We start from the raw sequence: 15,689 nt of genomic DNA on the forward strand, positions 1-15,689 counted from the left end.
AAAAATGCACCTTAACATGGCCTGAGTGAAGCTGTTTCTAATCAATCTGGCATAAAACGAAATGGATATTAATTAGAGTGGCTGGTCTTAATATTCTGCTATATAGTCTAAATGTGTGGCTTTGATTTAAGAACACTTGTTGACAACATTTAGATAACACACTTAAACCGATGGATTCTTCTGTGTTTAGCATACAGCCTTAAATCAACCTTCCCCCCACTTGTAAACATCTTAATCTGCAGTATTAAATAGCTTTTTAATATAATACATAGGAACAAAAAACACCACGTCTGCCTTCTGTTCCTTCCTAAATGCAACGTTCACCGTCTTCTCTGTAACGTCTGGAGATAAGAACAGAAATGAAGCCGTGGTATGAAGACATGTTCTTCACCTCCACATTCTCTACATCTGCTGCTCCAGTACACCCCTATAAGAGAAGTAGCTTCTGCAGGTAACATAAATTAGATACTACTCATAAACAGAACCTCAGTTTAAAAACGGTTGAACGTATCCGTTTGAAGCCATCAGATGTAATAACTTCAACGAAACACCAGAGGTCTATCCACTCTTTGTGTTCTGTGCTTTTTCTCTGTTCCTGCTGTAATATTCAGAGAATTTGTTCGGGGATGTTAGGAGCTAAGTCAATAGTCTCTTTATTCCAGTTTTCTACTTTGAAACTATTTATACTTTGGTCAAATTTTACATTTAATCCCACAAAAGCTTGTTAAAGAACTGACTTTATTGCCAAATTATGAACAGTGAAAAGACTAAAAACCCACAGCTAAACGCATAAGCAGAAAAACAACAAGGGTTTATTTTTAGATGACTGCATGGCATAAAAAGGGAAAACTGTCACATCTATCTTGCAGTGGACTTTCTGACCAGCTTTAGCCAGCATCTTCACACAGATTTTTTTGTTTTGTTTTGTTTTTTGCTTCAGCATTGACACACATGCTCATCTCTGAAGGTATAATTAATGTCTGACGGGAAGAGTAAAATGTATTGAATGGTCTTGTGAACCATTGTAAATGAAAGTCCAATAAAAAAGGACTTTTATATACTTTGAAATGAGATGGAACTTGGTAACAGAGAGACTGAGAAACATTAATCCTATTCTGTCATTTATTTCTATCTATGAAGTCATATCCCAAACTTCACCACTCAGCTTTAAGCCATCACTCCCTAAACCCACCACCACCCTTTTGTGCTTCAGAGCATTCATCCCACAGCCTCCCTCCCCCACCACCATTTTATAATTTTCAACTCCAGGTGAGGCTCAAGCACTGAAAGGCGGCAGGTCAGGATGGCATCAGCTCCAGGATCTTGAGGTGCTGCTCAGATTGGCTGTGAGGCATCATGGGATACATGTTCAACCTGAGCCTGATGCTGGTGAAAGTACCACAGTTGTGTAAGACATCCTGTGTGGTTCTGGTGCCAAAGGTTAAATATCCACAGGACCTCAGCAGCTACGTGCTGCCAGCACTGACCTCACATGTGATGAAGATCTGGACAGCTTGGTTCTCATCCATCTCCTGGTGCAGTTCACCAACCAGACTGGCATCCAGGAGGATGACATCATAACCTGGCGCCCCACAGGGAACTGTGTTGGCACCACTTCTCATCACCCTCTGAGACTGCAGACTTCTCCATCAGCTCCACACGCTGCCACCTTCAGAAGCTCTCTGATGACTCTGGTGTAGTCGGACAGACGGTGGAGTCAGTTCACATCCCTGCTGTTTTTAAACTGTTTTCCCGTATTCTTAACAATCTCTTGTTGCTTTTTATGCAGAAATATACACGCTTAATTTGCACATTTTCAAAATTTTCTTACTTAGTTGTACATTGGAGTTTGAGAATGCCTTTTTTAAATATAACATATTAATAATATAATAATTTCATTGTGTATTATTTTGTTGTTATTATGTCAGAAGTTTGTCTTAAAATTGTCTTTATTGTACAGTTTCTTATTCTTTGCTATATTTTACCTTCCACTGATCTGAGACTCTGCTGCAGATAAAGCTGAATATCCACTGTGTGGCACTGGGAGACTGTAAAGGACATTTCTATTCTATTCTATTCTATTCTATTCTATTCTATTCTATTCTATTCTATTCTATTCTACTACTTCTGGGTTTGTAATTAGCCCTCTCAGCTTCTGCACATGATCATAATGTAACATCCACTGAGAGTTTAATGTTATGTCTCCATCTCACCTTCAAATGTCTCATTTTGTGCCTCTTTGCTGTCTGGGTGAGGATATTGGTCCTGCAGAAAAGCAACATGCCTGTGAGGCTCTTCCATGGGGGAAGGGCAAAGGTGAAGACGTACAGGCCATCTGTCTCTACCGGGAGGTAACTCGAACCTAAACCTGACCCCAGAGCAGAGCCATTACAGTGTAATGTGTATCTCTCTGTCTGTTCTGGAAGACTTACAATGAGACCAGTCTTGTTGAGTTACCCTCCTTGAACATAAGGCAAATGCCTGAGAAAACCTCCAGTCCACTCTGGGATGATGAAGACAGGGTTCAGGGTTCCCACTATAGAATATCAAGCATGAACCCTAAATATGCTGTCATCAGTAAAGTCTTTATAACGATCGTTAGGCTGTATGTACGTGCTAACCGGTTATTTGGGAATGATGCCTGCAAAAAAGACTTTTTCTGTGAGATTGTCACAATTGTAAACAGCAGGTTTGCTGAACTGGAACGTAACCCTTAATCATATGCTTTGGTCAGTTCAGACTTCAGCTGGAGACACCATGTGATTATTTTTGCACGATTTAGGCGGAGGCGATTGTCAGGTTGAGTCAGCACAAACATATTTTAGTGTGAAGGGAGGTGAAGACCAGAGTATGCAAGTGTGAGAAGGGAACTGATCCGATGTCATTTACAGTCAAAGTGTTTGAATTTTCAGAACTCAATCTGGGCGTGATGAGATACTGCAGTATAAGTGAACTGATTACCACCAGACTGCATTTGTGTTGCCAACAGCCAATGAAAAAAAATGACACATCAGCTGTAAGCAGGATTTTTTCTTTGCTGGTCTGACAACTTTATTAGCTGTACAACATTATAAAAATAAGCACAAAAACAAGGTATAACATAAACTATCGTCTAATTTCCTTGAATCCAGCCCTAAGCATTTATCTTAGATTTGTTTGGCCATATTGTCTGTATTGACAGACAGATGTTCAGGTCGTAACGGCTCAAACTACTCGCTGGGGAAAACCTCCCTACTCAGTGTAAATGTACTGCTGTCCTCCTCCACAGACTCTCTTCAGCTGTCAGAGCTCCATCCTTCTTCAGCTCCTCTTCGTTACTGCTGTGGGATGGATGGCATCCCATTCCCCAGCCAGGATGTTGGTTTCTGTGAGATGACCCAAACTGATCCTACAACTGTAGAGTGGGGTTGAAGTCAAGACTGCAGCCGTAATGCCAGAAAGTTCTGGAGCTAGTTTCTGATAAACCTAGCTGTCTGGGTGTCAGTTTGGGTCGAGTTTGGTCCCAAACAGAGGAGATATGGAATTGCCACTGGTTGTAGAATTCCATCCCAATATCGCTCTGAACTCAAATTGCTTCCAGTAAAGAAAAGCCTAGTTTTCTTGTGAGAGAGAGAGGCTGTGAAAAGCATGTTGGCATTGGCAGAGTATTTAGGACGTTTTTATTGGAAACAACCCACATACTTAACTCTGCTACTCCACTCACAAATGGATTTTCCTGACAAACATAGCTCTAACTGAGGGCACATAAACAGGTTTTCCAATGGTAAAAGATTTACTGACAGCAGACAGTCAGCCAAACAAAAACTTCCTTACGTTTGGCGACAAGTAAATCTGTTTTCTTCTCCATGCCTTCACTGGTGACATTTTCAATTTGTTCAACAACAGAAAGCCATCAGGTTTAAGCCCTCCAGAAAAAAGATGACGACTTAGTCAACAGTCCAAAGTCTTTATTTAGTCAGTGGCCTAGAAATACAATCATTTGATGTTGCACATGTAAACTCTTGATTAGGGATATGTGCCTTGCATGGACACAGTTGACATTCATCCACCAGCGAGTTGACGGCATCATTAACCCACCGACAGCGATGAATGTGAACTGGAATCCTGCAGTGTGAAAGGTTTGTTAAAGTAGCAGACAGCTTAGTGCATTGTTAGGCAAAGTGAAAATATAACCTACCTTCAGGCGTAAATCAGGACACCACTTACAGCCTACAGCATCAACATGGCCAGTTATCCTTTGTAATAACAAATACCAACTAAAAGACATCAACCACCCAAAAAACTGTTACCAAAGAAACAAAAAAACATACTTTGCCTTAGCAGAAAGTATTTGAAAAGTGAAGCAATAAAATAATTTCACATAAAGATGTTGAGGTTGAAGTTGTAAGAGTTTACACATGATGTGTGTGTGTGCGTGCGTGCGTGCGTGCGTGTGTGTGTGTGTGCGGGCGTGTGTGTGTGTTCTGTTTAAATTTGGACCTGATAACACAACACTAAAGTAAGTCTGGGCCTGAAACTGTAATGGATTTGGACTCAATTCTGTTATCTACAATCAGATATGAATTGAGTCTTTCTGTCTTGGAAAGAACGATGAAACGAAATGACGAATGAAAAAATAAAACTAAACTGAATTATACCAAATTTATCAGTAATATATTGAATTGAGGTCATTGTAGTCAGATTGATTAGTAAAATAAAATAAAAATAAAAAATACTAAATTATTCAAATAAACAAAATTTTAAATAAAAGGTAACACATCAAGCAGAATCACAGCTATGTTCATTGAATGCTCAAAGTGCAGGAGACTGTGGAGAACATTAAACCCCTCAGCCACGTAACGCTTAACGGTCAATGTGGAGGCTTTACAAACATAAAAAAACAGCAGAGACCATAAAAACAGAAAGAAATGACCTCATATCATCTCTTATCTGACTTGAGGACAATAATGACTAATATAGACGTAAGCACACAAAAATACATTCAAAAAAAGAGCTAGAAGCTAGGAGCATGAAGAAATATTCTAACTATTTATGTCAACAAATACCATGCATGGAATGCCACTCCTAATTTTAGCCCTTGGACCTGTGTTTCGGAAGCAAAGGTTGCAGCCTCTGCCTGCTCTTGAGTTGCAGATGATGGCTGCGATGTAGCACACAAACCGACGGAAACTCAGGAGTTAGGGTACACTCAACAGTCGATGGTTTTTTCCAGAGCTACAAACTCACCGACAGCGTTGAATGTTCCCCACAACTTGAACAAGAGAGTCTGACAGCAAACTATCAGCCGTCACCCGGCACAGTGAGGGTGAGACGGCCATGATGAGAGCCATGCAGGAGGAACCTGAGGAGGAACACAAGAGCTTAGCAGGTGAAGACACAATGAAGAATGAAGAATTTGTGGGCAAGAAATATAAACTACCTTGAAATTTATTTCTAGAATAGAAGCTAGCTGTATTCACAGTGCCCTGCCTATATAATCTTCTATTTGGTCAGTTTTGTTGATGATTAATTTCATGATGGTAAAGACAATAATGTATGTGTGTGTGTGTGTGTGTGTGTGTGTGTGTGTGTGTGTGTGTGTGTGTGTGCGTGCGTGCGTGCGTGCGTGCGTGTGTGTGTGTGGGTGTGTGTGTGTGTGGGGGGGGGGGTGTGCGTGTGTGTGTGTGTGCCTGTGTGTGAGTACACAATATCCTTAACTATAATTTTTTGTATATGGACATGTCAAAAATGTTTCTTTGCTATTGTAGAATATAATAATTGTAGGATTATTTTCCCTTGATTAGATAAAAATAAACAAGTGAGATGTGAAAATACTTCTGTCTCACTTGTTTTTTTTATCTATTAAAGTGACAATAATAAAAATGTTAGACATTTCCACAAAAAAACATTTTGACATCAAATAAAAAAGAAAGCCATGACCAACTCAATCCCCCTGTAAAACTGGCTCATCTCTCCTACATCATCTTTGTGTTATCAATACCAGGCAGCAGGTCAGAAAACTCATGAAAAAACTCATCAGACTGCATGTCAGAGGTCAGGTGATAGTTGACAATATTCTAAGATTTAAGGATCTGGAGTGAACAGTGACATGTTTAACAAAAAATACAATCTCCAAATGTTTTTTTCTTGTGTATGTTGCTGCTCTGTATTATCTTATTAAATAAATCAGTAGCTCCACCTCGCTTCTTCTCTCACTGTGAAAGTTCAAGCTTCCATGTTTTCATTAAGAACAGAAAGTTTAGTTGGTTTTAACAATAAGATCATTCATTAAAATGGACTTTTCTGGTAAATATCTCATTCGGTAATGTTTATATTTATATTTGCATTCAGCTGGCATGAAATGGTATCATGAAACTTAATCTTTGTTCGTTAATGTAGAATTTGTAAAGTATTCACGGTGCTTCTTTTTTTACACTTTTTATAATCTTGCAGCCTGATTATCCGGTTACCTAAAAAAATCATCTCTGAGTTTAACTAATTGATAGAAATAAACACAAATATCTGGTTCTAACAATATATGCTACGTTTTGCAATTGCAATGTTTCAATTAAATAAGAAACACAGTTAAAATCACACATCAATAAAACGGCTCACATGCTAAGTCTTTAAAAAGCCTGACACATCATCTTCGCCCTATCACTTCCTGTCATCTTCATTTTTTATGCCAGTAGTAACATCCAGTTATTGATCATGTGACTGGTGTGATGCAAAAATAAGTGTTTCTATTGCAGCTTTGCAAAATACTCTCATTTTGATATGGCCAAAAGAACCCCCACCTCATTACATCACATAAACGTTTGATCAAAGAAACATTTTTTGATAAAAAGGTTTTGTGCTGCAATGGTGAAGGGGTAAAGAAAACCCATGAATGGAGGCCTTAGTCCTCTATGCAGCTGTCGCAGGTTCAAGTCCTGACCTCATGACCTTTGCCACAGGTCTTCCCTTCCTGCCATACCCTTTATCTTGTCTGACCACTCTCAAATAAAGGCCAATGGAGTCAATAAAACCTTAAGAGAAAGGTTTTGTGCCAGGATGAAGTAGTTTGTTAGGATAGATGGACCATACAAAACTGTAATGGAAACACTTTATATGCATCACACAAGACAGTTCAACAATCGGATGTTACTACTGGCAGAAACGAAGAAGACAACAGGAAGTAGTAGTAGGATGACAGTTTGTTTTTGTTTTCATCATCACAGTTCATAAAACGTTGTGTGTCATTCCAACATGTTGAATCCGTAACTCTTCCGGAAAATCAGAGAACACAATTTTGATAAAACGCCACATAAGTAGCTGCTCCCAGGTAGGTGTCTCCTCTGATTGGCTGTTAGATGATGAGCGCCACATCTGTCGCTGCCATTTAATAACTTATTGTATAAACAAACTTATCTATTTGTTATTTTAATTTAATCTCTCATTAAATAGAAACACAGCAAAAGTGTGTTTTTTCAACATTAGCATAATTTAGACAAAGATTTGTGCAAATTTGTAATGGAAACACAGCTAATGAACATCTTCATGAAGACCAAGGAATCTGGTTCTTATGGAATAGTTGAAGCCATTGTTTAAAGAGACCAAGATGGGGAACAGTAACATCTGGAAGCCGGTGGACCCATCACACCAAAATAGACAACAGACACACATGAGGCTGGATGGAGCTAAATCAGGACAATCCAGGAGGAAGAAACCTGTTTGAGGCTCCAGATGACCTGAGGTTCACCTTCCAGCATCACAACCACCCTGAACATCCAATCAGAGATATGATGGGATGGTTTAGATCAGTGTACTCACTTAGAACAGGATCGTCATCCCTCCTCAGAGTATGATAGGAATTTACTAATAATGCCACTTTAGGTCCATCTCAGAATGGCACATTGAACATGCAGTACATGTGAACTGATTACGACCCGACTCATTTATAGTATTCCCATCATTATTAATAGTTTCATTTCTACGGCAGGGGAAATCACAGTCACAGGGTTTGTTCTGGGTTTTGCACTACATCGTTGTGAATTACCATAACACTGGTTATGACTCAACATTTCTCACCTGGTCTTGGCCTTTTGGATGGCTGATCACAGCACAGGATTCCTCTCAGAGAGGAAGCTGAAGCACAAAGTAAAAAAACACCAACAGTAAATTTCCTGAAAATATACTAATTACATATACAAAGAATTAGAAATTATGTTAAAACTGCAGGACTGGACATGACTAGGGAACAAGTTGCTTGTATCTAAACTGTTTGTTTTTGCTGTGCAATATTCAATAGATGTTTTTCTGATCAAATTTCTGTCAGCTACAGATCATCGGGAAATGATTCACAGTTCTTCACTTTTTCCACACTTGATGTTACAGCCTTATTCCAAGTTGTAATTAAATTGATCTCTTTCTTCAAAATTCTACACACAAATGTCTGACTGCAACAAGGTAGAAAAAAGTTTTTGAGATTTTTGCAAATGTAGTAAAAATATAAAACTGATCAATTACATTTCTGTAAGTATTCACACCATGAAGATCATAACTGAGTTGCTTCCACTGATCATCTCTGAGCTGTTTCTCCAGCTTAAATCAAAGCGCTTCATCGAGATCTGCAGACTTTCTCCACACCTGAATCAAACCAATGACCAGGTCTTTTCCAAACGTGATTGCATCCTGAAGAGGAAATGCTAACATTTTACTCTTCTGTGTTGGAGCTGAGAGGGACCAAGCTCCAAAAATACTCCAAGACCAGAGGCTTTAACTGCTGCCAAAGTTAGATCATCAAAGTATTAAGCAAAGACTGTAATTACTTAATTGGACGTTATTAATATTATTTTTTTAAAAGAATTTGCAAAAAAATAATAAAATAAAATAATATAATATAAATATATTAATTTCACATTGTCATCATGGTGTATTTATTCAGAGGAAAAAGATTAAATTAAGACAATTTGGAATTAGGCTGGAACAAAACGAAATGTGGAAAAAGTGAAGCACTGAATAGTTTCTGGATGAAGTGTACAGTGATGAACAGAACAATAAACTTTTTCCACGTTGGTTGAAAACCTTTTTCTCTGGCTTTCATGTAATAATTTTTTTGAGAATCTTTTATGAATATATTTTGCATTTTGAAGTTTTTATCTATCTATCTATCTATCTATCTATCTATCTGTCTGTCTGTCTGTCTGTCTGTCTGTCTGTCTGTCTGTCTGTCTGTCTGTCTGTCTGTCGGTCGGTCGGTCGGTCGGGCTGTCTGTCTGTCTGTCTGTCTGTCTGTCTGATGCTGTGTAAAGTACACAGCTTACAACTTGTATAACAGGTTAATGTATAAATATATATAAATATAAAATTGTTTTTTAATTAAAAAAACTATCTTGTCTATATATAAAACAGCAAATAGTTTTGTTGCTCAGATCAAATGTGTATTTAATCATTTAGAGGCAAAGAATTACAAATTAGTAATATTATTTAGGTGATAAATAAAATGCAATTTTTATTAATTAATGATGGACCCTGCAATTAACTCAATGAAACATTTTAATCTTCACGCCAAGAAGATTACTATAACCTGACATGAAGCTCAAAGATCATCAGTGCATTGATGTGTTATAGAAGACAGACATTCAGAACATGCCCAGCATTCAGAGAATAAATGACATGATTCTGTTCTGTGATGCTGCCAGAAAACTTCCTGAACTCTGAGAAGCTAAAAATGATCTCAGTGTAATTCTGACAAATGTTTGTTTAACTGTGAGCTTCCAACAAAAATCATGTTTTGCATTCAAATCTGTAAAATCTTGTAAGCAGTCATGCTTCCCACTCAAAGAGTCAGTGCTGCAGAGTCAATGGAGCGGGGATGGAGGAGCCACATGGCTTAAAGTATGAGGAGGTGTTTGGACGCGGGCTGGGGTGGGGTGGGGTGAGGCAGGGTGGGGCGGGTTGGGCTGGGTGACAGTGGGAGGTAGGGCGGTGCTGAGTGTCTGGTCAGAAGGAGTGCTGATCGATTCCAGGCTCTGTATTTTCCAGACTGGCTGAATGGATAAGGTCAAAGGTTTCCTACTCTTGTTTCCTATGAAAGAGAGGCTGTGTGTGTGAGTGTGTGTCACTGGGAGCTCATGTGGAGCTGTAAATATGAATGTGTTTGCTTAATTTCACACTGAAAGCCGGTTTTGTATGTTTTTTCTTCATATTTTTTTTTTTCCCAGATTAGATTAAACTGAGCAAGAGGCGTTACTGAACTACAGGAAGGAAGGCGACATGTGCCTAATTATTGTTAAAGTTCCTTATTTTTAAATTACAGGGTCTTTTAAAGGGACAGTATTATGTGTTTTCCACGCACATGATGTCATCAGTAAAGATATATACAAACCATAAATACAGGGGCGGATCTACTGGGGTGGCATGGGGTGGTGCCACCCCAAAACAGAGCCTTGCCACCCCTGTTGCTACCCCAGCTGGCGACTATGAATTCAATAAATAGTTATGGGAAATCAGGTATTGAGCGCATTAATCTCTCTTTTCCAACAACATTGAATGCAACACAATGCAACCTGACACCTACTGCTGAGTAGCGGGAAGTGCACAGAGCGCGAGGCAGCAGCATTGATATGGATGGATATAAATTACTGGACTGGACATGACGTGACTTATCGTGCGCCATTGCTGTCCATTGAGTCAACATTATGAGTGGTCAGGAAAATACGACAGTCACGCAAAGAATCAGAAAAATGGACGCAATATTTAGCCGTTAATTCAACCCTTTGAATTAGATAACAAGGGCTTCAGATTTAACAGGTGAGGAAAAAGTTTTAACTTAAAGAAAACATTGAACAAGTGAGCAGTGGGTCAGTTATGCTAGCCTTACTGTTGCTAACCTTCTACTGACTTTGATAACCTTAGCATGTGCTGTGCAGTTCGGTGTGTTTTGGCTCCGTTGGCACTAAAACAGGTCAACCCGCCCACACGTCATCAGTAAAACAGCTGTTTAAATCAGCTAATCAACCACCGCTGTGCTCAGGCGAAAACTTATTAATAATCACAATATAGACATTAAGCCTGACAGCATAATGTAACAGATCCAATGTTATGTTTTGGTGTTTTTGCTACGTTTTTGTGTGGGAAATGTTTGTTGTTTGGTGTTGATTACCCTGATCGGTAATTTCTGCTCGTTGAGCTGTTGTCTGTCGGTTGCCATGGCAACGGGTCCGCGTAAAGTCGACACACAGATAGATTAACCTTTCCTCGGAAAGGCAGAATAAAAGTGGTGTTTTTTTCACCTGTTTATCAGCTTTATTGTATCTTTATTGTGGCGCACTGTCTGCAGCCGCAATTCATAAAAGTTAAACAAGCGACAAAAACTGAACTAATAATCAAACTACGGCTCCTACAGCAGATTTAAAATTAAACTATTGACCAGTGTAAGAGAAATTTGCCCCTTCTTGGATCTTGACAGAACTAACAGAAACAAAACTGTTTATAGATTTTTTTCACGGAGAATTTATGGTAACACTTTATTTGAATGGGTGTGCATAAGACTGACATGACACCGTCATAAACATCACGTAACATCTGTCATGAACATGAAGAAGTCTTTATGAAAGTTTATGACACTTGTCATGAAGTGTCATTCAGTAAATAATGACACTTTTAGTGCAAAGTTGTTCTAAAAGTTGCATTAAGAGTCCATTAAAAGTGCCAACTTTGCATGATTTTGTAAATTATGATAATTTAATGCAAAGTTAGCATTTTTAATGCACTTTCAATGCAACTTTTAGAGCAACTTTGCATTAAAAGTGTCATTATTTAACGAATGACACATCATGACAACCGTCATAGACATTCATGAAGACTTCTTTATGTTCATGACAAATGTTATGACATGTTTATGTCATAACATTGTGTCATGTCAGTCTTATGCACACCCATTCAAATAAAGTGTTACTGAATTTATCAAACATCAATTTTCTCCTCTTTAGTTTAAGTCATATTTAATAGATATATCTGATAACAAATGATGGCGCTATGAATATTTTTGTGACAGATTTCTGCTCATCCTGCATTGGGATAAAATGGTTTTCTGGACATAACTCAGTGAATCATAGTGACTAATAGGCGCTGTCCAATCCAGTAATACATATCAATTAGCAGGAGTATGAAAGACATAAAAATAATTAACTATACTATATTAAGAAATTATATTTAATCCTCAGTGCTTCATGAAGCTCATTTTGAAACAATGCAAGTTAAAAACATTATCTTGCAACAAGTTAATCAAGTAAATTAAGTCCAATGTTAGATCTGTGTAAGCTAAACATGAGAATGAGATGTTTTATATATATATATATATATATATATATATATATATATATATATATATATATATATATATATATATATATATACACTGCCATATGCTGCCACCCTGAAAAAATCCATGCCACCCTCTTGCCACCCCATAAATATTTTTCTAGATCTGCCCCTGCATAAATGTATATAATATATGCTGTATCAGTCAAATATGACTTAAAACAAATTTGACTTTGTAATTGAACTCCTTGAAATTGGGTCTCTCCTGCTCTTTCTGAAACTCCGCCTTCAGGAAGTCATCACAACATGTCTCCTCTATTAACCCTTTACCAAAATTAAAGAGTTAATAGAGATTCTTACCAGCCTTGCTCTGAGAAGTAGCTCCTATGATGAGCTTAGCAGATGTGCTAAAGAAAGCTCACTCAGCAGTAAGCTGAGTGGGCAGGGGGCCGGTTCTGTGAGTCTGAAGATTTGAAGCTGCAGCACTGAGGAGGAGCTTCGTCCTTAAAGGCGGGGCTAGGTCCCCCCAAATGTTTTGCAAATCTGAATGTTTGCCATGGAGATTAAAGGATTTTTCAAACATGCATGACAGAATCAAATCAGCACTCCAGACATGTTTTTGACGAGGCAATAACATAACAGGATGTAAAGCTAAAAAAAATATAAAAAAAAGTACATTTTTACATGACACTACCTCTTTAAGAGAAACTTTTAAGAAGTTCTAATTCTACACCAAATAATTTGAGATGCTTTTAAAAAATGAAAATGGGATGAAGAAATAACAGACCTGAACTGCTGGACCAGGTGGCTGGACATCTTGCTTCAGGAGGAGAGGAAAAAAACAAACACAAAAACAAACAAACATTATTTTCAGCTTCTGATGTTGCTGCTTGAATCAATCCTGACAGCTTTGATCTTCCATAAACCTCAGCGGTGGGTGAAACATGGAGGAACCACATCACAGACCACTGAGAGATAAAGATGCTGATAGGCTCAGGTAGCAGCAGCCCAAATAAAGGTCTAACCCTGCCGATCGGGACGCAGAGGCATGCCACACGCCGCGCATGGAGCAGCATGTGCAGGCTGCATGTAATGCACTGACGCAAATCTGGTGCATCTACATGTGAGCACGGCTGTGTGAGAGAAAGAAGGAAGGATAAAGAGGAGGGGGAGGGGTGTAGGCAGAATGGAGCAGGGAAGGGTGTGAGACTGAGTGAGTGGCGCCCCCCCTCATTCCCCCTCCTCTTCCTCCTTCCATCACTCTCCCACTCGTTGCCCCTCCCCCCACCAGGGACTTGAACCCGTGACCTCACTGGTGAACGAGTTCAAGGGAGGCACCCTCGCTGCTGCTGCTGCTGCTGCTGCTGCTGCTGGGGATGTGTGTGTGAGTGAGAGTGTGACCTCAGCCGAGTTCAGCTGTGTGTGTATGCGTGTGTGTTCAGAGACGTGTTTATTTTGGGGTTTTGTCAAACACTGATTCTCACAACTGGAGGTTTGAGCGAGAAGAGGAAGAGCTGCTGAAGTCTTCCTGGGAATTTCCACTCAGTTCTTCTGTTTCTGATCACTGGTTTGAAATGTGACAAGGATTTGATATGTGTGTGTGTGGATGTGTGTAACGCCTCTGGTTTTGGCTAACTGCTGGGTGTGTGAGTGTGTCTGCATCCTGATACCTGCCCCAGACTGGATCAATACTCTAATCTAATTGTCATTCTCTTGCGTTGTGGCAGTCGGCCATGCAGCTCACACAGCATGCGGGTCGGCACGCCTTTCTACTCACACACACACACACGCACACACACACACACACACACACACACACACACACACACACACACACACACACACACACATGCATGCATTTTAAAAAAAAACAACACACAGACATTCACAGCAAATCAACATGAGACATGATGAATGAGAATCCAGCAGTGTGGTTGCCATGTTAGCCTTGTTGTTCTCCGCTCCATCCTCCCGTCTCTCTGGGCGTTCCTCCTCAGCGTTGCATCATGCACGCCCTTCAGTGTGGGCAAACACTCACTGACACCCTGTCACATCACACCGGCCTCTCCCTACCAAGGTCCGGTGAAGAGGGAGGATGCTGGAGGACACTTCGGAGGCACAGCTCCAGAACCAGAACCAGAACCAGAGCTGACTCACCTTCTGCATCAACCTCTGCTGGAGAAGCAGCGCCTCTGTCCTCATTTTTCTTTTGACTCTGATGGACTTCCATCCTGTCTTCCTCTGTCCCTTCTGCTCTTCATCCTCCTCCTCCTCTTCGTCCTCCTTTGTCGTTTAACACTCTCTTTTCTTTCCTGTGCTCCGCTCCGCTGTCGTCCTCCCTCTGCTTTAAACTGGTGGCTGTCTGCTGAGAGACTGAGCAGCAATAGGAAGTACAAACCAGGACAGACACACACACTCACAGACACACACATGCAGGCTCTGTCAGTTTGAATGAATACTGTGCACACTTGGCTTGTCTCTCCTCCCCCCTCTCTTTCCTCTCTCCCCTTTTCCTTCTCTCTGTCTACCAGACACCCCTCCTCCACTCCTTTCTTGCTCTGGCCTCCTTTACTATCTCCTCCCTCCCTCTACCCCTCCTTCCTTTCCCCTCTCTCTCTCTCTCTCTCTCTCTCTCTCCCTCACTGTTTCTGCTGCTACCCTTCAAACATGTTCACACTCCAAGACTGACAGACATTATAGAGCTGCACTGCTACCCCAATGACCCCACCCACCACAGACACACACAGGCACACGCACACATAGTGTCTCATGGGTGGAGGTTTGTTGTAGACCCGAATGCAGAGATGAGGTGGAGAGGAGCATGATGAAATGAAGGTTTAATAATAAACTCAGGCTGATATTAATAGCAGCAACAGTAGCAGAGGATCTGACGACTGACTGACTGAGCCAAGGAGTGTTTATGCTTTTGGATGCAGAATGCTACACATATGAGCAAATGAACAGAGGAGGAGCAGCCACAGGAGGGCAGGCGGCCAACGCCCTGAGGGACACCACAGAGTGAACCAGAAACCCCCGAAATAAATCACTCATTCAAAAACAATCAGAAATACAAACAAACAGACAGAAACTCCAAATGCTACAGTTTGTGACACTAAGCCCCTCTCCTCAATAAAGCTGCTGTTTTTTATAAAATAACCTTCTCTGTTTCCCTATACATACATACATACATACATACATACATACATACATACATACATACATACATACATACACACATACACACACACACACACACACACACACACACACAGACATACATACATACATACATACATACATTCATACATACATACATACATACATACATACATACATACATACATACACACACACACACACACACACACACACACACACACACACACACACACACATACATACAT

At 40.0% G+C, this 15,689-nt stretch overlaps 1 long non-coding RNA gene across 1 annotated transcript; it reads right to left on the reverse strand.

Moving 5' to 3' along the window:
* Positions 1 to 3,930: 3,930 nt before the first annotated feature.
* LOC145552420 (uncharacterized) lies at positions 3,931 to 14,984 on the reverse strand. Its single transcript, XR_014088466.1, has 4 exons — positions 14,443 to 14,984; positions 13,073 to 13,105; positions 8,050 to 8,106; positions 3,931 to 5,341 (listed from the first exon to the last, which is right to left on the reverse strand). It is a non-coding gene; the product is annotated as an uncharacterized LOC145552420 (long non-coding RNA).
* Positions 14,985 to 15,689: the final 705 nt, after the last annotated feature.

Source organism: Poecilia reticulata, chromosome 8 (genome assembly GCF_904066995.2).
Source record: "Poecilia reticulata chromosome 8, P_reticulata-male-v2, whole genome shotgun sequence".
NCBI classification, from domain to species: Eukaryota; Metazoa; Chordata; class Actinopteri; order Cyprinodontiformes; family Poeciliidae; genus Poecilia; species Poecilia reticulata.